The 20,204-nt window shown below is 49.2% G+C and overlaps 1 pseudogene; it reads left to right on the top strand.

Annotated features, from left to right (window-relative positions):
• Positions 1 to 17,606: 17,606 nt before the first annotated feature.
• LOC147959633 (uncharacterized) overlaps positions 17,607 to 20,204 on the top strand; it is a 43,181-nt pseudogene continuing 40,583 nt past the window's right edge.

Genomic DNA, 20,204 nt, shown 5'->3' on the forward strand with positions numbered 1-20,204 from the left:
CCAATTCGCTTGGTAATCTGGAGCAGATCGAAAGCTACGCCCCTGGCCATCAGGTCAGATTTGGAAGTTTGAACTACACGGCCGACATCCGTGGAGACTTGATCTTCGACGGATTCGAGCCACAGCCGAGCGCGTCGCACTGTCACGATGGGCATGATCTAGCTCTATCGTCGAACAGTGCCCTGGAGGCCGCATCTGTGTCCGCTCTGACCCCTAGCTCGGAGCCGATCACACCAATCGAGGATGGGTGGTTAGACACCGCCCCGGGGACTGCAATCTCTACGGCGATCAAGCCGAACACCAGCCTTGTCCAAAGCGAAGCCCGTGACTCCAAGGTGTCGGACTCCTCTCCGGACTCCGAGCCCTCCGCGCCCCTACCGATCGAATCCGATTAGGCGCCGATCATGGAGTTCACTGCCGCAGACATCTTTCAACACTCGCCCTTCGGCGACATTTTGAATTCACTCAGGTCTCTCTCTTTGTCAGGAGAGCCCTGGCCGGACTATGACCGGCAGGATTGGGATGGGGACGACGAAGAAATTCGATGCCCACCCACCACCCACTTCGTAGCCACTGTCGATAATTTAAACGACGTGCTCGACTTCGACTCCGAAGACATCGACGGTATGGACGACGATGTAGGAGATGAACATGAACCAACGCCTATAAGGCACTGGATAGCCACCTCATCTTATGATGTATACATGGTGGACACACCCAAAGGAAGCGACAACGAGGAACACAGGGATGCAACGAGGGATCGTTCACTCGAAAAGCAATCAAAGCGGCGACGTAAGCGCTGCTACAAGCCCCGCCTCGACAGAGACAGCAGCCATACAGACCCAGCCATAGAGCAGGACGAGCCGGCGGACGACGAACATGCCTTCGAGCAAGCGTCCGAACAGGGCAACTTGGATAAACAAACCGAACACCCCGTCCCCGGCGAAAACAACAGTCCGGACGACCTTACGCCGGATAAACTCATGGAGCAGAAGAACCGCCACAAGAGGCTCATCGCCACTGCGCATAGCCTGAAAAAGCAGAAGCAGAAGCTCAAAACTGCGGAAGATGCACTCAGAATCAGATGGAGCAAAGTACGCAACACCGCAGACAAATATGGCGGCAGTCACCGCACAAAAAGCTATCCAAAGCGAAAGCTACTGCCTGAATTTGACAAGGAGGCCTTAGAGCCCCCGCAGTCAAAAAATAGGAAAGCCATCTGGTCGGATGGACGACCGCATGGCCAGCATGGAGCGGCAAGCGGCGCCGCACACAAGCCGGCATGCGATCCACCAAAGGATCCGCATCAAAAAGATGGCCCAGCCAGATCTATATACGGGCCAAGAAAGCAAGCTCTAGTAAGCAATGCAACACAACAAATATCCTAACATCACGGCACACCCAAATACAGGGGTGCCGCACACCCCCTATGTTTCACCGATGAGGTGCTGAACCATGAATTTCCAGCGGGATTCAAGCCCGTAAACATAGAGGCGTACGACGGAACAACAGACCCTGGGGTCTGGATCGAGGATTATATCCTCCACATACACATGGCCAGAGGAGATGACCTCCACGCCATAAAATACTTACCCCTTAAGCTTAAAGGGCCAGCCCGACATTGGCTCAAAAGCCTTCCCGAAAACACCATTGGAAGTTGGGAAGAGCTTGAGGATGCTTTCCGGGCAAATTTTCAAGGGACCTATGTCCGCCCTCCGGATGCAGACGATCTCAGTCACATAACTCAACAGCCCGGAGAGTCAGCCCAGAAATTCTGGAACAGATTTCTTACTAAAAAGAATCAGATAGTCGACTGTCCAGACACCGAAGCCCTAGCAGCTTTTAAGCATAACGTTCGAGACGAATGGCTCGCCAGACACCTCGGCCAAGAAAAGCCAAGAACAATGGCCGCATTAACAAGCCTCATGACCCGCTTTTGCGCAGGAGAGGACAGCTGGTTGGCAAGATGTAGCACCAGCAACCCAAGTACATCCGAAGTTAGGGATGGAAACGGAAAACCCCGACGCAGCAAGGACCAGCGCCGGAATAAGGGAAATAGCCCAAAGAGCACGGCGGTCAACGCCGGATTCAAAAGCTCGCGGCAGAATCAGAGAAAGCCGCCCCTGAAGGATAACAGGGACGAGCTATCCAACTTAAACAAAATCTTGGACAAGATATGTCAAATACACAGTACTCCCGGGAAGCCTGCGAACCATACCCACAGAGATTGTTGGGTTTTCAAGCAAGCCGGCAAACTCAACGCCGAACACAAGGGGCTCGACACACCAAGTGAGGATGACGACGAACCCCACAAGCAGAGCACCAGGAAACGAAAGGATTTCCCACAAGAAGTCAAAACAGTAAACTTACTTCACGTGACGAACAGAACGGCGCCACCAGAGATACGCGCCATACGGCCTATCCCAAAGGAGTCTCGCCAATGGTTGTTAAAACCGATCACCTTCGACCATCAGGATTACTCTAGAAGTATCCGGAACGCAGGCTAGACTGCCTTGGTATTAGATCCAATAATCGGCGGACTCCACTTTACAAATGTCCTGATGGATGGCGGCAGTGGTCTAAACCTGTTATACCCGGACACAATCCGCAACATGGGGATAAACCCAACAAAAATTCGCCATAGCAAAACCTCCTTTCAAGGGGTAACGCCAGGCCCGGATGCCCGCTGTATGGATTCTCTCTGGCTAGAAGTTATGTTCGGCTCCCCCGATAACTTCCGTCGTGAACAGCTAACTTTCCACATCACCCCATTCTCAAGTAGCTATCAAGCACTACTGGGACGCGAAGCTTTCGCCCGCTTTAACGCAATACCGCATTATGCATCTCTTACGCTTAAGATGCCTGGTCCACGAGGCATCATCTCATTAAAGGGAAAACATTGAGTGTTCCCCTCGCGCGGAAGACAGTGCGGCTGCCTTGACACCCCCACAATAAAGCGGCTTCACCTGCCAAAGCACCCAAACAGGTCGTCAAGACCACGGACACGGCTAGACGAGTCCGGCATAAACATACAATTGATAAAGGCTTAATAGCCGTATACCCCTGTACTAGGGGCTCTGCGCATATAAAACAAGAGACAATAAAGCTCAATTTTACCCATTTCGATTTGTACTTTGTTTATTTAGTATAACTTATGTTCGGCACGATCTTTCTTCAACTAAGTTCCTCTCTTTTACAGATGAACACCGTGCTACGCCCGTCCAGGATACGGCACAACAGAGACATAGGCGCAGACGTGCAGCAGGGACCCGTTCCAAGGATTCTTTTCAGATTAAGACCCTGCATAAACCTTTTTTATTGTCTCTTGTTGATACACATCCCCTGGTTTCTTGGTATAACCAAGGAGGAGGCTGGCATTTTGGCATGTGGCCACGTCAGAGTTTTGCGCGTACCTGGACAGTAGGGGCTTATTACTAAGGGCCTTATCCCGCCCGTCCTCATAAAGAACGAATACCTTAGGGAGTGTTCGGCGTCGCGAGTTTGGCCTTATATGCATCAGCTTCGAATCATGACTTTGGTCAAATGTTGGGTTTGCCCGACTCCTGTGTTTTGCTGCCTTACGTTCCGCTCTATCGGCTAAGGCGGCACCAGGAGAACTACTGCGATTGTGCCCCGGTTCGGCCAGGCGAGCACCCCAGTAGAGAAAGCCGAAAACTGACTGTCATGATATAGCGTGAGACTGGTCAACCACTCGATGACTTACCAGAATCTTTAGGATTCCTCCGCATTAACGAAGGATCGTTTCCCGGCCAGGCACATACGCGCCCCGAGTTCGGGCGAGCGCAGGCGCCACCAGGGGCTATATAAGTAGCCTCACTATCAAACTCCTATGGCTAAGTGAAAGTGATAAAGCATCATAGTCCAATTGCCTAGTTCGCTGCGCTATCACCTCCTTTGTAGGACCAAGACGTTGGATCAAGTGTGAAAATGCACCTTCTGTGAACACCCCCGCATTATGTGCGTGGGGGCTGAAGCCGATGACTGCCATCTTTCAGATTATATATACATATATGTTAAACGACCGCACAGGAGGTATTATAATACTTGCAGGCACAAGTATAAAAAGCTTCTACAATTTATCAAAATATTGTTTTACAATAATATATGCTATTCGAATATAGTATCGTTCGAGCACTGCATCTCTATTAAACGAGCGCCTTGCAGAACTTCCTGAAAATAGTGCTCGGTAGGTACTCGGCTTCCATCCGAGTCTGGGGATGCAACAGCGGTGGCCTCCATTTCCGCCCAGTATGTCTTGACACGGGCAAGAGCCATCCACGCACCCTCTATGCACGCTGAGCTCTTCATCGCATCGATATGCGGCACCGCACCAAGGAACTGCCGCACCAAGTTGAAATAACTTTTCGGCTCTGGCCTCTCTGGCCACAGATGACTCATGACATACTTCATGGCGAGTCTGGACAACCTATTCAGCTCAGCCCATTCGGCCAAACGATCGGCTAATGAAAGTGGACGCTCTGGATTGTGGAACTGCGACCAAAAGAGCTTTTCCACTTCGCGATATTCTTGATCTCCGAAGTGTTCGGCCGCATCTGCGGCACTCGCTGCCAAATCCAGATAGGTGTCCGCCGTACTCCACATCCGGTTTAACGGAGCATGTTTAGGATCACAGAACTTCCTCCGCAGCATAAAGGGCTTTCCAGCCGCGATCTCTCCGGCCTGACGCAGCTCCTCCTTCATAGCTCTCATCGCAGAGCGAGCATCCTTGGCATCGGCAACGGCCTTCTCCAGGTCCGTCTGTTCCGCCTGATCTTCTTTTTCAAGAAGCTTGCAACGGTCAGTAGCGCTCTTCAGCTTCACAGCCATCTCGTCCATTTCCTTCTTGCTTCGGCAGTGAGCAGCCTGTTCGGCTTTCAGCTCTTCAATTGCCTTTCCGGCAGCCGCATCACTTTTTCTGGCTTGCTCCTTGGCTCGGGCAAGTTCCGCCCGAAGATTCTCCATGGCAGCAGCACCATCTGCATCAAGCGCACACGTTGTAAGATACTGGCATAAAGCTCCTCTTACCAGGTGCCGCCGGAGTAATTACATACCTTGTGCCTCGTCAAGCCGCTTGTTGACAAGCGCGATGTCGGCATCTGCCACATCAAGTTGCCGCTTTAGCTCGGCAAATTCATCAGTCCGGCTGGCCACCCGACACTTCGCCACCTACGTATGAAGGCGACATACTAGACCAGGGATTATGATCCTCTGCGCGCCGTCACTTTTGACAATGCATAGAGTCTCAAGGGCTACTATCTAGATAGGGCGCATCTTATTTTTGCGCAACTGTCCAAAAAGGGTACATTATCTCACGTACCTCAAAACCCGTCAGTAAACTCCTGACGGCCGCGTGCAATCCTCTCTCCACGGATGAAATCCTCTCAATCACCGTACCCATCAATGCACGGTGCTCCTCTGAGATAGATGCTCGCCCTAGCAGATCCTTCAGCTCCTCCGACCATGCACCAGACGGTGTCGGACTCGTCCGATGGCCCTTTTCGAAGGCCGGACGCGGAGGGCTTTGGGGGGCCATATGACTACCTTCCGGCCCTGCCGGATTCGAAGAAACCCTCCGTGACGATACCTCAGGGTCGCCCGCCTCACAAGGCGGTACGGCAGGGGGAGGCGTTTCGCTCTCCATCATCTTCGGAAGAAGATCCCCCGAAGACGAGCTCTGCTGAGAAGGGCTAAGGTCCGAGCTACAAGGTAAATTTTCGATTACTTTTCTTAGATATAAAGCAGGGATTTCTCTCATTTCCTAAAAAGAAAACTCCTCTCTACTTACGGCTCAGTGGAGGGCTGATCCCCTTGACGGCATAATTCGGCCGAAGTATCCCCCAGCACAGGACCCTCTAGCGAAGATTTCTTCCCCCGCTTTGAGGCCATGGTCTCCGGGTCTTCAGAGGCGGTCCTCTTCTTCCCCTGAGGAGAGGAATTTTCGATTCCTCCCTTCCAAACAGCCTCCTTCGAGGAGGCCATAGCTTCCTTGTCCCCTCCCTCGCTTTCCTCCGAAGGCACAACCTCCAACATCCTGACTAGCACGGGACCCGGCGTGGTCTCGGGGAGGGGGGGCGGACACCTGATTAGCTTTGCTTTCGCTATCCACTCCTGTTTAAAGGACAGCTCTTTTAAGGGCAATTTTATAAATATGCGGATTGCGAGTCCGGGCACAGGGCTACTTACTTGAGTATCTGGGCGGTTGCAGCTCAGACCTGCGTCCTCGTCAAGTCCGGACACATTGCTTGTGATCCGAAGAACAATTTGTACATCTCCACGGGCGTCGCGCCCATAAAATGTTGGAGAGCTTGTGGTCCCTCCGGATTGAACTCCCACAGGTGGAGGGGGCGACGTTTGCAGGGCAGAGCTCGGCGAATCAGCATAACCTGTGTCATCGCGACCAGACTGATATCTCTTTCTAGGAGATCTCGAATGTGGACCTACAACAAAGGCACGTCCTTGGATGGACCCCAGTCCAGTCCTTTATTGACCCATGACACTAGCTGTGGTGGGGGACCCGAGCGAAAGGCAGGTGGCGCCACCCACTTGGTGCTCCTAGGAGCGGTGATATAAAACCACTCTCATTGCCATAGGCTGGTCTGCTCTTGAAAAGAGCCCTCGGGCCATGGAGCACCAGCATTCTTGCTTATAAAAGCACCTCCGCACTCCATGTGCCGTCCCTCGATCATCTTCGGCTCTACTTTGAAGGTCTTGAGCCATAGTCCGAAGTGAGGAGTAATACGGAGGAAGGCTTCACACACGACGATGAATGAGGAAATATGGGGGATGGACTCCGGGGCTAAGTCGTGAAATTCCAGCCCATAATAATACATGAGCCCCCTCACGAAGGGATCCGTCGGGAAGCCTAGACCCCGAAGGAAGTGAGACATGAACACCACACTCTCACCAGGCTTGGGAGTGGGAATGACCTGCCCTTGAGCAGGCAGCCTATGCCAGATTTCATCGGTCAAGAACCTGGCCTCTCTCAACTTCAGCACGTCCTCCTCCGTGATGGAGGAGGGCATCCATCGGCCTCGAAGGTCGGAACCGGACATTGTCGAAGGTTCGAAGCGCCTGAAATCTGGAGCCTTGGGTGTTGGAACTCGAGGCGAAGGGCGAACTCGTTTGAGATTGAAAGAAAGGAGTAAGGCCTTGGTCTCTTTATAAGAGGTTGAATACCAAGGGCCCTCCCCGTGACCGTTTGGGACTCGCCTTTGATCGAGAAAACATACCAACAGGTACGGTTGGGTTACCCATGGTCGTATTGATGAGAATCCCGGAATAAGGGGACACGATCTCTGCTTTAACAAGACGTGCCAAGGAAACCGCCTCGCTAAGCGCGCTGAGGTGGGACAGTAAAACGATTCGAATAAAGACTTGGCCGTAGTGTGATGTCACACTACGGAATACGTCAGCAGATTAGATTTGTGTAAATATTATTCTCTCTATGGCAATATGTGGAAACTTATTTTGCAGAGCCGAACACTACCTTTGTGTTCAAAATCTTCTATGAAGTACTTGGAGGAGGAACCCGCCTTGCAATGCCGAAGACAATCTGCGCGCCAGACTCGTTGTCATTGAAGCCTGGTTCAGGGGCTACTGAGGGAGTCCTGGATTAGGGGGTGTCCGGATAGCCGGACTATACCTTCGCCCGGACTCCTGGACTATGAAGATACAAGATTGAAGACTTCGCCCCATGTCCGGAAGGGACTTTCCTTGGCGTGGAAGGCAAGCTTGGCGATACAGATATGTAGATCTCCTACCATTGTAACCGACTCTGTGTAACCCTAGCCCTCTCCGGTGTCTATATAAACCAGAGGGTTTTAGTCCGTAGGACGAAGAACAATCATACCATAGGCTAGCTTCTAGGGTTTAGCCTCTCTGATCTCGTGGTAGATCTACTCTTGTACTACCCATATCATCAATATCAATCAAGCAGGACATAGGGTTTTACCTCCATCAAGAGGGTCCGAACCTGGGTAAAACATTGTGTCCCCTGCCTCCTGTTACCATCCGCCTAGACGCACAGTTCGAGACCCCCTACCCGAGATCCGCCGGTTTTGACACCGACACGCGGGAAGGTGGAGCGCGGGCAAACGGCCTGCAAATCTTCTTCACCGACATCGTATCCGCGACACGTTGGTTTGGGGGGGATGAGACTCTCAAGCAGGTGGCTCCATAGTCTCTTTCTCCCATCTCTTCCGCTGGTTATACCCGCTCAACCACGCCCTACCCTTCTTCTCCGGCAGCTAGGGAAGGGAGTCGGAGTGGGGAGCACAAGCCTCGGGAGAGGACTACAGAAGAGCTTGTTGCCTTCGGTGGGATCTCGGATCCGATCACGGCTGGTAGGCGTGTCAGCAACCAGATCTTGGGACAACCGGATGCAGATGACCTGTAGTTAGCGCGCGCCAAGAGGGCGGCTATGCTTCGAGATGTCGAGGCAACTACAGGTATGTCTATTAATAAGAGTTGTTCAATTATGCATTTCACCGAGCATGAAATTATTGATAAAGCAAATGACTTAGGTATAACCTTGGGTTCAAATGAAAAGGAGGTAGTGAAATCTGTTAATGATCTTTTAGATTTAGAAGCAGAACGGGCTTCTGAAATAATTCGGTGCCTCGCAGCAATCAAACCTATGAATGATGACGACGTGAACAATCTAGGAATTGTAGCCCTTGAAAACATTTGCAATAATCTCTTACCTAGTGAGGAGGCCGAAGATGAGGCAGGGTCGGAGACTATGGACACTGTAGAGCCTCTAATGATGGAGGGCACAGTCTCGAGTTATGCTGATCCTATAGTCACGAAGGGTGATTGGGAGAAGCCCAAGAGGCCCTGGAAACGAAAATTTATCCTACTTCCGCGGTCCGTAGAAGTGCTAGGGTTAGGCTTAAGAAAAAACTCCACGATGACTTATGAAAGGAATCTTTTGGAATAGCAGAGGTCTAGCAAACTTGGGTAAACGGCGGTTCCTGGCTTAGACATCGATAGAGCAGCAATTAGATTTTATTGTGATTTTGGAAACACAACGAGATAAATTTACCTCACAGTTCCTTGGAACGCTTTCTGGAGGAATTGATTTTGATTGGCACATCTTACCTCCTAGAGGAAGATCTGGTGGGATATTGCTAGGGGTTCGATGTGAAACACTTGAGGTGCTTAGCGTGGTTCAGGGAGATTTTGCGGTCAAGTTTCGGGTGAGATCAAAATTGGATGGCTTCCGATGGTCTCTAGTGGCTGTATATGGGGTAGCACAACCTGAGCTTAAACCAGATTTTCTAGCCGACTTAGTGCGGATATGTGGAAATGAAACTTTGCCAATCCTAGTAGGTGGTGATTTTAATATAATTCGGAGGAGAGATGAAAAGAATAATGACAATTTTGATGGTAGGTGGTCTATGATGTTTAACATGATTATCGAGAGTATTAATTTGAGAGAAACTGAGCTCACCGGTAGACAATTTACTTGGGCCAATACGTTGCCCATTCCAACTTATGAGAAGCTGGATAGGGTTCTCGCTAGTGTGGAATGGGAACAAAAGTACCTTTGGTGTCAGTCCATGCGATGCAGAGAGCAATCTCCGACCACACACCACTTCTTGTAGACTCGGCTGAGCCTACACACGTTGCGAACAAGAATACTTTCTCTTTCGAACTTGGTTGGTTCGAGAAAGAATTTTTTTTGGAGATCATTGCACGTGAATGGGCAAAGCCTGTTACTAGAAGCACAAGTATTGAGAGATGGCAAAATAAGATCAGACAACTGAGACAGTTTTTGTGAGGTTGGGCCAGAAACAAAAGTGCGATTTACAAGCAAGAAAAAGAACGACTTACCCAATTAATTGAAGCGCTAGATTTAAAGGCTGAAAGTTACCTCCTATTGGTTACCGAGCAAAGCTCCAAGTCCGAAGCTGAGCAAGGATTACGAGCTCTTCTTAGAGAAGAGGAGCTCAAGTGGGCATTGCGTGCTAAGGTGCTTAAGGTTGTCCAAGGGGATGACAATACACAAATCTTCCATATGATTGCAAATGGTAAACATAGGAAGAAGAAAATCATTCAGCTTGAACAGGACGAGGGGACAATTGTGGGGCATGAGAATCTGAAAGCATATATCTCTAACTATTATAAACAACTTTTTGGGCATCTGGGAGCAAGCACGGTGACCCTAGATGAATCTGTTATTGGAGATATCCCTCGGCTCCAGGCAGAGGAGAATGATATTCTATCTGCACCCTTCAGTGAGAAGGAGGTTCTGGATGCAATCTCACAAATGAAATCGAATAAAGCACCGGGACCAAATGGGTTTCCAGCTGAATTCTATAAGAAATGTTGGCATATTATTAAGGATGATCTTATGCCTCTGTTTCATGATTTCTTTAATGGTCATCTTGAGTTGTTCCATCTTAACTTTGGCATGATTACGTTGTTGCCAAAGAAATTTAGAAGACATTTAGAAGTAGTTCGGATTGAACAATTCAGGCCCAAATGTCTTCTAAATGTCAGCTTCAAAATTTTCACAAAGGTTGCTACTAATCGATTGACATAGATTGCTCATTCAGTGGTACAACCAAGCCAGACAGCGTTCATGCCAGGGCGACACATCCTAGAAGGGGTGGTCGTTCTGCATGAAACGCTTCACGAAATCCATTCGAAGAAGCTAGATGGGGTTATATTCAAAGTGTATTTTGAGAAGGCATATGATAAACTTAAGTGGCCTTTCCTTCAGCAGGCCATGCGCATGAAAGGATTTAGTGAGGCCTGGCGGAACCAAGTGGGTTCTCAAGTCCAGAAAGGTAGCGTTGGAATTAAGGTTAACGATGATATCGGTCATTACTTTCAAACGCATAAGGGCTTGAGACAAGGTGATTCCACGTCTCCTCTCTTGTTTAATATAGTGGCCAATATGTTGGCTACTCTTATTGGCAGAGCCAAGCGGCATGGTCATGTAGAGGGTTTAGTTCCTCATCTGGTTGATGGAGGAGTATCCATTCTACAATATGCTGGCGATACTATCTTATTCATGGAACATGACATTGCTAAAGCGTGCAATATGAAACTAATATTATGTATCTTCGAACAATTGTCTGGCTTAAAGATAAACTTTCACAAGAGTGACTTGTTCTGTTTTGGGAAGGCCAAAGATGAGCAAGACACTTATAGACAATTGTTCGAGTGTGAATTGAGTTCTTTACCATTTAGTTACTTGGGCATACCGATTCACCACCGTAAGCTATCCAATAAAGAATGGAAGTGTATCGAAGATCGAATTGAGAAAAAGCTAAGCTGCTGGAAGGGCAAGCTTATGTCTTATGGAGGTCTGTTAGTGCCGATTAACTCAGTACTGACTAGTATGCCGATGTTCCAGCTCTTGTTCTTTGAAATTCTGAAAGGGGTACGGAAGCGACTTGATTTCTTTAGATCTCGGTTCTTCAAGCAGTCAGATGAGGCCAGGAGGAAATACCAACTCGCGTGATGGGATATCCTATGCCGACCAAAAGACCAGGGGGTCTCGGTATTGAGAACTTAGAAATCAAGAATAAATGCTTGATGAGCAAATGGCTATACAGGTTAGAGACTAAGCCGGAGGGCATGTGGGCGCAGATTTTGTGCAATAAATATTTGTAGTCGAAAACTCTCGCTCAGGTTACCATGAGACCAACTGATTCGCCATTCTTGAAGGGGCTTATGAGAATGAAGGGGTTCTTTCGTAGGGTAAAATTCTTGGTTGGCAATGGGATGTCAACAAGATTTTGGGAAGATACGTGGTTAGGAGAGACACCCCTGGCCGTACAATATCCCACCCTTTATAACATTGTGCAACGTAAGGAGGATTACGTAGGCACGGTTCTCCAAACGATCCCCTTGAATATTCAGTTTAGACGTGTGTTAGTTGGTGAGCGTTGGAATGCCTGGATGCATTTGGTTCGGAGATTGATAGAGGTTCAACTCTCCGACTAGCCAGACTTGACGCATTGGCAATTAACAAAAAATGGGGAGTTTACGGTGAAATCTTTCTATATGGATTTGATTAATTCTGTCCCAATCTCAAGATCGTTGCATATTTGGAAGATTGAAGTTCCCTTGTGTATTAAAATCTTCATGTGGTTTGTCCACAAGCAAGTAATACTCACCAACGACAACTTAATCAAAAGGCGATGGGTAGGTAGTTCACGTCGTTGTTTTTGTGATCGTGATGAAACAATACAACATTTATTCCTTGAATGCCCACTTGCCAAATTGCTTTGGAGAACGATTCATATAGCATTCAACATTCATCCTACAGCTGGCATTGAGTCGTTGTTTGGAACGTGGTTAGCTGGGATTGAGCATACTACGGTGGCTTGTATACGGATCAGAATATGTGCGCTTATGTGGGCTATATGGAACTGTAGGAATGATTTGATTTTTAACAGACAATACACCTTAACCTTCTTGCAGGTCATCTTTAGAGCTACCGCATGGATCCATACATGGTCCTTACTCACTCCTATGGACTCCAGGGAGCCTTTGGTTACTGGGTGCAACCAGTGGGAGATGGTAGAACGGGTTTTATTCAACCGGTTTGGATGGCGGTCGCATAACAGGATAGGAGTCTAGTTAGCTTATCCTTCATATTGTTGTACCGGTGGTGACTGTCAGCATGTACTTCTATTTTTATTTCTTTTGCTTCGCTCCGCTTGCGAGCTGTAATACTTTTATGACCTTGTGATACCTTGGGGATTTTTAACAAGATGGATGCTTGCATCTTCATGATGCAAAGGCCGGGGGCACGCCTCCATTTCCAAAAATACAATAATACATCAACATTTATGCCATCAAATTAGTAGCGTTAGATTAATGATAAAAAATATATTCATCATATAACTATTTGATTCCACAAACATTGATAAGATTTTGCGCAATCTCGGTCAAACTTTGAGATAGTTGGACTCTCCAACAAAGTTGGAAGTACACTCTTTCAAGGACGGAGGGAGTATTATGTATCTGAGGTAATACCGCCTTCTTCCCGGCTGCAATAGCGGCTCACATCCTACAGAATAGATTAGCCGTCATGGGGAAAGCGATTATGTCTCCTGGCCATTCACACACTATGGCTTGTACACTATTCGGTCACTGGAGCAGTCTGCTCATTTCTTTGCAGAACATAGCATACCTAGTCGTGGCATGTCTTCTTGATGGGAAGCATAGGAGAAGCATTGGAAGGCCCTGTGGAGGATTAAAGCTCTGACCAAGATGAATATTGTACTCTAGAATTTTGCTCACAACTGCCTCCCTTCTGATCTTCAACTTTCTCGGCGGCATATCCAGGAGAATTCAGTGTGACGAAAGCTTTGAACATCTCCATCTCTCCCTCGTGCAACGGAGGAACTCATCAACAATTGACAGATCAGTTGTGGGTGTGGTGGTGACCGACATCAAATTGATGATGGAGCATTTATATTCTATATCTGTTTCGCTTGACATGATGGAGCATCTCTTCTATGTCCATTTACCATGTCAATCATGTTAAGCTTCATGCACTAGCCAATGCAACCAAAAGTCCAAACTAGTGAAAAAGGCTAGTCAATCCATATATACACTTCAACACTCCCTCTTAAGTGTGACAGGGAAGTCAACATGTGGATAGACTCAGAGGCCTATACGTGGACACAAAGGAGGGTAGCAACAATTTATAAATGAACTGCGAAAGTTATGACTTGAACTGAAGACCTGTCAGGGACCTTCCCTAGCCCATACGTGTACTTGGGTTGGCCCTTGGATCACATGGGCTGGGCCTGGTGTCGGTGTCAAAACCGGCGGATCTCGGGTAGGGGGTCCCGAACTGTGCGTCTAAGGTCGATAGTAATAGGAGACAAGGGACACGATGTTTACCCAGGTTCGGTCCCTCTCTATGGAGGTAATACCCTACATCCTGCTTGATTGATATTGATGAATATGTGTGTTACAAGAGTTGATCTACCTCGAGATCGTAATGGCTAAACCCTAGAGGTCTAGCGTGTTTGACTATGATAATGAGTGTGTCCTATCCGGACTAAGTACTCCGGTTTATATAGACACCAGGAGGATCTAGGGTTACACAAGGTCGGTTACAAAGACAAGAATCTACATATCCGGTCGCCCAGCTCGCCTTCCACACCAAGGAGAGTCCCATCCGGACACGGGTACAGTCTTCGGTCTTTGCATCTTCATAGCCCATCAGTCCAGCTCATGGCTAACAGGCCAAACGCCCGAGGACCCCTTAATCCAGGACTCCCTCAGTAGCCCCTGAACCTGGCTTTAATGACGAGGTGTTCCGCACGTAGTGCTGTCTTCAGCATTGCAAGGTGGGTTCCTCCTTCCGAACTCCAAATTAGTCTTCGGACAAATTGATTGTGTCTGGACCTGTAACACACAACCGTAGAGAGAATATAATAATACACAAGTCCAATCCGCTAACAACTTTTACAACATGACATCACATTCATCCGGTCATAATTTTGAACCATTTTTTGCCTGCCGCTCCATGTTTCGAGACACGGTTGCTATTGGCACGTCTTGTCAAAGCAGAGATCGTGTCCCCTCATTACGGGATTCTCATCAATACGGGCGTGGGTAACCCAACCGTGTCGTTTACACAGCCCTTGGGAGCAGGCGAATTTTGAGGCGAGTGGGGTGGCGTTCAATAGTCACTGCCCTTATAAGGAGATAAGATTCCCCCTTCTTCCCCCACGCCTTCTTCCCGCCTTTCCACTCTTGAGCTCCAACGCCCAAGCCCTCATCCGTTTCCCACTTGAGAGAAAACACTCCAACCATGTCTGGATCTGGAGCTGGTGGCAAGTGGATGGCTTCTTCTGTCAAGAAGAAAGGCATCAAGGAGCTTCGAGGGGCTGGATACCTAGCCAAGGAGATCGCTCATCGTCTCCTGGCCGAAGGATAGATCGTCCCTACCCCAGAGCCCTATGAGAGGGTTGTATTTCTCGCAAATTTCGTCCGTGGGCTGGGATTCCCTCTCCACCCGTTTGTCCGCGGACTAATGTTTTACTACGGGCTAGACTTCCATGATCTAGCCCCCAACTTTGTCCTCAACATATCAGCCTTTATAGTCGTTTGCGAGGCCTTCCTCCGTATCCCGCCTCACTTCGGCCTATGGCTGAAGACTTTCAATGTAAAGTCGAAGATGGTGAGAGGCCAACAGGCAGAGTGCAGAGGTGCCATGGTGGGCAAGATGCCCAACGTTACATGGCCCGAAGGCTCCTTTGTGGAGACGGTGAAGGGGTGGCAATCTGGTGGTTCTACATCACCGAGCCGCGTGACACCAACTGGGCAGCAGCCCCCGAATTTCAATCCGGAGCTTCGCTGCGGCTCACCTCCTGGCTAGAGAAGGGCCTCTCCTGGGGCTCTTCGAGCGAGCTGACCGGGCTCCAAACGTGCATTCAGAATATGATAACCAAGAGGATCAAACTCGTAAACGTGATCCAGGTTATGATCATTCGCCGGATCCTTCCGTGCCAACGCCGGACTTGCTATTTGTGGGAACTCGATCCGGCCAAGCACCAGACGCTACTAGAGCTCTTCGGCACAATGCACGAAGATATCTGGAAAGTGCTCTACAAGGCCGGCGAGACACCACCGCCCACGACCAAAGATCGTGGGCTCAGCTTAAAGCGCCAGGCCAATCCGGTAAGTTTTCTCACGTATTCAAGGTATAGCCTTTACTGGCATGTTTTGGGAAGAAGTCTAAGCCTTCCTATCAATTTTCAGGCCTGGATTGACATAGCGGGGCGGATTAATTGTCCCGCTCCACTTCCCGAAAATGAGGAAACCCCACTCCTAACTAAGATGCTATTTTCGGCGCCTTATGACGTGCCGGAGAAGAAGGCCAAGAAGACGGCCAAAGGGAGCAGGAGCGGTCTTCGCCAGAAGGGTGCCTCAGACATGTCGTCCGAAGACAAGACTGACTCTTCGGCCGCCGAAGACGACGGCGAGGAGGAAGAAGAAGGCGACTTCCCCCCGAAGGGGGGAAAGAAGAAAAGAGAGGCCGCCACGAATCTGGAGGCGAAGGCGTCCAAGAGGGGGAAGGGCTCGCTTGCGGATAACTCTGCATGGGATTTCGAAAGCAGTCCGAAGCGAATGCCCGGACCAAGCCTCGGGCTGCCTCGTAAGCACCAAAACCATATGCTCCTCCCAATACCTGGCCTTTCCAGTTTATAATATTAACATGTTTAAACTATGCCGTTGCAGTCCGGCCCGCGACGGCTCCCCGCGATCCTCGACAAAGGATTCGCTAGACTCAAAGGAGATGGCTAGCATGTCTCCGTCGCCCGCTCATTCTGCCTCACCCAAGGGTGATGACGAGGTGGCGTCCCAAAGGATCTTCCCCGACCAGGGGGAGATTCCAGAAATCATTAAGGTGGCGCCGCAGGATGACTCCTCGACTGCCGGACACATGGGGGAGAAATCCCCCATGGAGACTGGAAATGGGGGCCAAATTCCCATCGGCCCTCAACCGGATACCGTTCCGGAGACCTACACGGCTCTGGAGTCCAGCGAATGGCCTTCCCCGCAAGGAGGAAGTATGCCTGTTCCACCGGTGACCTCTGTCCAACCAGAGGCACCGGATAATCTTCTAGAGGCGCTGCGAGGCGCCTCCATTGTGGATGAGCACCGTATCCTTATGGGTACGGTGATCGAAAAGGTTTAGTCCGCCAAAAGTGGACTGACCGATGCCTGCATTAGCATTTTAATAGGCTTTGAGGTAACCACTATAGAAAAAATATCACAATGTGGACAGTAGCCCCTGATGCTCTGTTCGGTGTCCAGAAAGGAAAAGCCGAACAGGGGATCAAAATAATCTTCACAGGAGTCTAACATAATATGTCTTTGTGATTAAGCAGGCGTCGCTGCTGCCTGCTGCTGCTCACACTACGGAGGTCTCCGGACTGAAGCAGAAACTGGAGCGGGTTGAGAAAGAGCTCGGCCTCATGAAGAAGCTGCTGGAGGACAACAAAGGTATGCAGTAACCTGCGTGTATGTTTAGGAAAGATGAATGGTTCGTGCTGACTAAAGTGCCATGAACTTTATTAGGGGCCAGGACCGAGGTGGCGGCTCTCAAGAAGGCATTAGAGAAGGCCGAGAACAAATCAGCCAAGGAACGCATCGCGCGCGAGAAGCACGAGGCCTGGGTCGGCGAGGTTCAGCAAGAGCTCTAGGACATCAAGAAATGCGAGTCCTTGGAGCGTGATTCTAAGACGCAAGCTTCCGAACTTGCGAAGGCCCTCCAGAGCGTGCAGGAGGCTCGAGCCGAAGCCCAGAGCGCCCTTCAAGAAATCCAGGCGGCTCGGAAGATCGCGGTAGGTAAGACTTTCAGTATGCAAAGCAATTCTGTGGAGGAAACGTTCCTTTTACTTACCCGAATTTGGGGCTCTCTAGGGGCGTTTATGGATTTGCCGCGCAGCGTATCAGACGTTGTCGAGTTCTATCGAGCCGAGGAAGGGAGTTTGACGGAGAAGCTGTTCTGGTCCCAATATCTTGGACCCGAACATCTGGTGTCCTTCAGCGACTAGCTGAAACAGCTAGTCGAGCTGCACAAGGCGGCCGAGCTAGCCATGAAGGAGCTGATAGTCCGACTATGGCCTGCTGCGCCAATACCTAGCAGCTACTTCGGACTTGTGAAGCGGCTTGTTGATGCCTGCCCCCGGCTTGAGGTGATAAAGCGGTCGGTCTGCACCGAAGGTGCACATATGGCCTTTGCCCGCGTCAAAACGCACTTGGCGAAGATGGATGCCAAGAAGGTAATGACCGAGGGGCCACCTGAGGGCAAGGAGCACCGCCGACCCGAGATGTATTTTGATGGTGTCTTGGAGGGGTCCCGCATTGTTGCGGAATACTGTGCGAATGATAGAGGCTAAGGTGTCCCGATGTTTCGATGAGATGGTGGCTATCGTTTTCTGTGGGAGTCGACCTTGACGATCCGACTAAGAACGTGCGAGACTTCGCGCCTTAGCAATCGCTAAACCAACTTCCGAGGGTTATTGACCACGCCGGAGCACGATCAACCTGACCACGAGGGTCTGTTTCCTGCGAGCAAACGAAGAACAAGCAAGAAACTGAGATTGCAATCGGGATATTGCGAATATAAGATGAAAGCATTATTGATCAAGGTGGGGTTCTGTGATGTCTTGGTCTGGTCATTGGACACCATAGCTGCAACTTCGCGTACTTCGTTTGTGTCCAACGACCAGACCAAGACGTCACAGAACTCCACCTTGATCAATAAAGCTTTCATCTTATATTCGCAATATCCAGATTGCAATCTCAGTTTCTTGCTTGTTCTTCGTTTGCTCGCAGGAAACAGGCCCTCGTGGTCAGGTTGATCGTGCTCCGGCGTGGTCAATAACCCCTCGGAAGTTGGTTTAGCGATTGCTAAGGCGCGACGTCTCGCACGTTCGTAGTTGGATCGTCAAGGTCGACTCCCACAGAAAACGATAGCCACCATCTCATCGAAACATCGGGACACCTTTGCCTCTATCAAGTGGTATCAGATTTCCAGGTTGCTCGGTGAGATTTTTATAGTTTTTCGTAGATTAGATCGAGTCTGTTCTTCATACCTACAGTCCACGAAAAAGCCACAAAAAAATTAGGGTTAGTTCATCATATCCGAACCAATCTGAGCCTTTGCATAATCTTTTTTAGGGTTTTTGCTTTGTTGAATTTGCGGTTGCATCGTCGTGTCAAGTTGCTGGTCTTAGAGTCTAGTCTTTTAGAGTTTCGAGTTCTGGTCATAAGTTGTCACGCCGCCGCCGCACCATCGTCATCGTCCATCTACCACCATTGCTTATCCGCCACCATTCTGAATCCGTATCCATATACCACCACCAATCCGTATCCATATACCACCACCATTCTGTATCCATATACCACCACCAATCTGTAATATGTAACCATATATCCACCACCAATCCGAGTTCTTCTCATATTAGGTTTGTTCTTGAGATCAATCTCAATTCCGATTCGTGTTTCCTTGCCTGCGTAGGTCTCGGAAAAAAAAAGAAAAAAAATAAGAGTCTGGAGACCCCCGGGCAGTTTTTAGGCCAAAATTTTCACGGGCAAAAATATTTTTTCCCTATCCTATTTTTAGACTTTTCTGAGTCTTTTGAGCCACGTGCCATCATAGTGATTTTTTGTCGCACTTTTTCGTCGTCGCTGCCCTGATTTCCGAAAAAAAAGTGAAAAAAAAAATTCCGTGCCCATCCTATCAGTTTGACGAGGGAAGAGTTTTGAGACACTCGCCATTATAGTAATTTTTCGCAAAAAAAAAGAGGAGCGCAAAAAAAAAAGAGGAGCGCAAAAAAAAAAGCGAAAAAAAAAAGTTCCAGAGTGTGCTTTTCCCTTATTTACGTGCAGCGCCGTGATTTTGTTAGTGTTCTAGGCTCGCGTCTCTAGCACGGTCTAGCCTAGGACCAGCACAGTACCGTCGTTGAGCGTTTATTCAACTTTGCATCTCTGAATTGATTATTGCTGACCCTTTTTGCTACCATACTATAAGCCTTCCCAGCTCCACATACCTCTACGTCATGCGTTTGACTCTCCCTGGCAATCGCTCTATCCAAGCTTTTGAGAGTTTTGACTACAACGGTTGCCGATCACCGCCTGCTGCTGGGTAAGAACTGGTAAGAATTTGAGATTTGCTTGACGGATTTGTGACACCCGCCACCACCACCTCTTGTTAGTATTCTGTAGGATCATATTCTTGTGTGTTTTCTATTGTTGCTAACCATGGCAGGATCACAAGCCGACGAGACTGACTGGGAGAACATGACGAATCAGGAGTTGCATGATAAATTTCAGCAAATGATGAATGGACAGGTGCAAGATGTGCTAAACAGATTTGAAGAGGCCATGGAGAAGATAGATGACATGGAGAAGACGTTCGAAACAAAGCTCGATAACAGGTTTAATGAATTGCTCGCGCGTCTTCCACCACCACCACCGGCTGCACCTAACGCACCTCTACAACAACAACAACGACCACTACCTACAAATCGTGAAACAGCCCTCCGCCGAGCGAGCCGTCTCCCTCTTGCACCTGGCCAAACTATTGGTGCTGCTGTTGCTACTTCTGTGGCTCCTGCTGCTGATGCGGAGGAGGATGATTTTGCTGGCGATTACGAGGATGAGGTTGATCAAAATCAGAACTACGTGCC

Source organism: Triticum urartu, chromosome 7A (genome assembly GCF_056163025.1).
Source record: "Triticum urartu cultivar PI428250 chromosome 7A, HENAU_Tu73, whole genome shotgun sequence".
Taxonomy (NCBI): domain Eukaryota; kingdom Viridiplantae; phylum Streptophyta; class Magnoliopsida; order Poales; family Poaceae; genus Triticum; species Triticum urartu.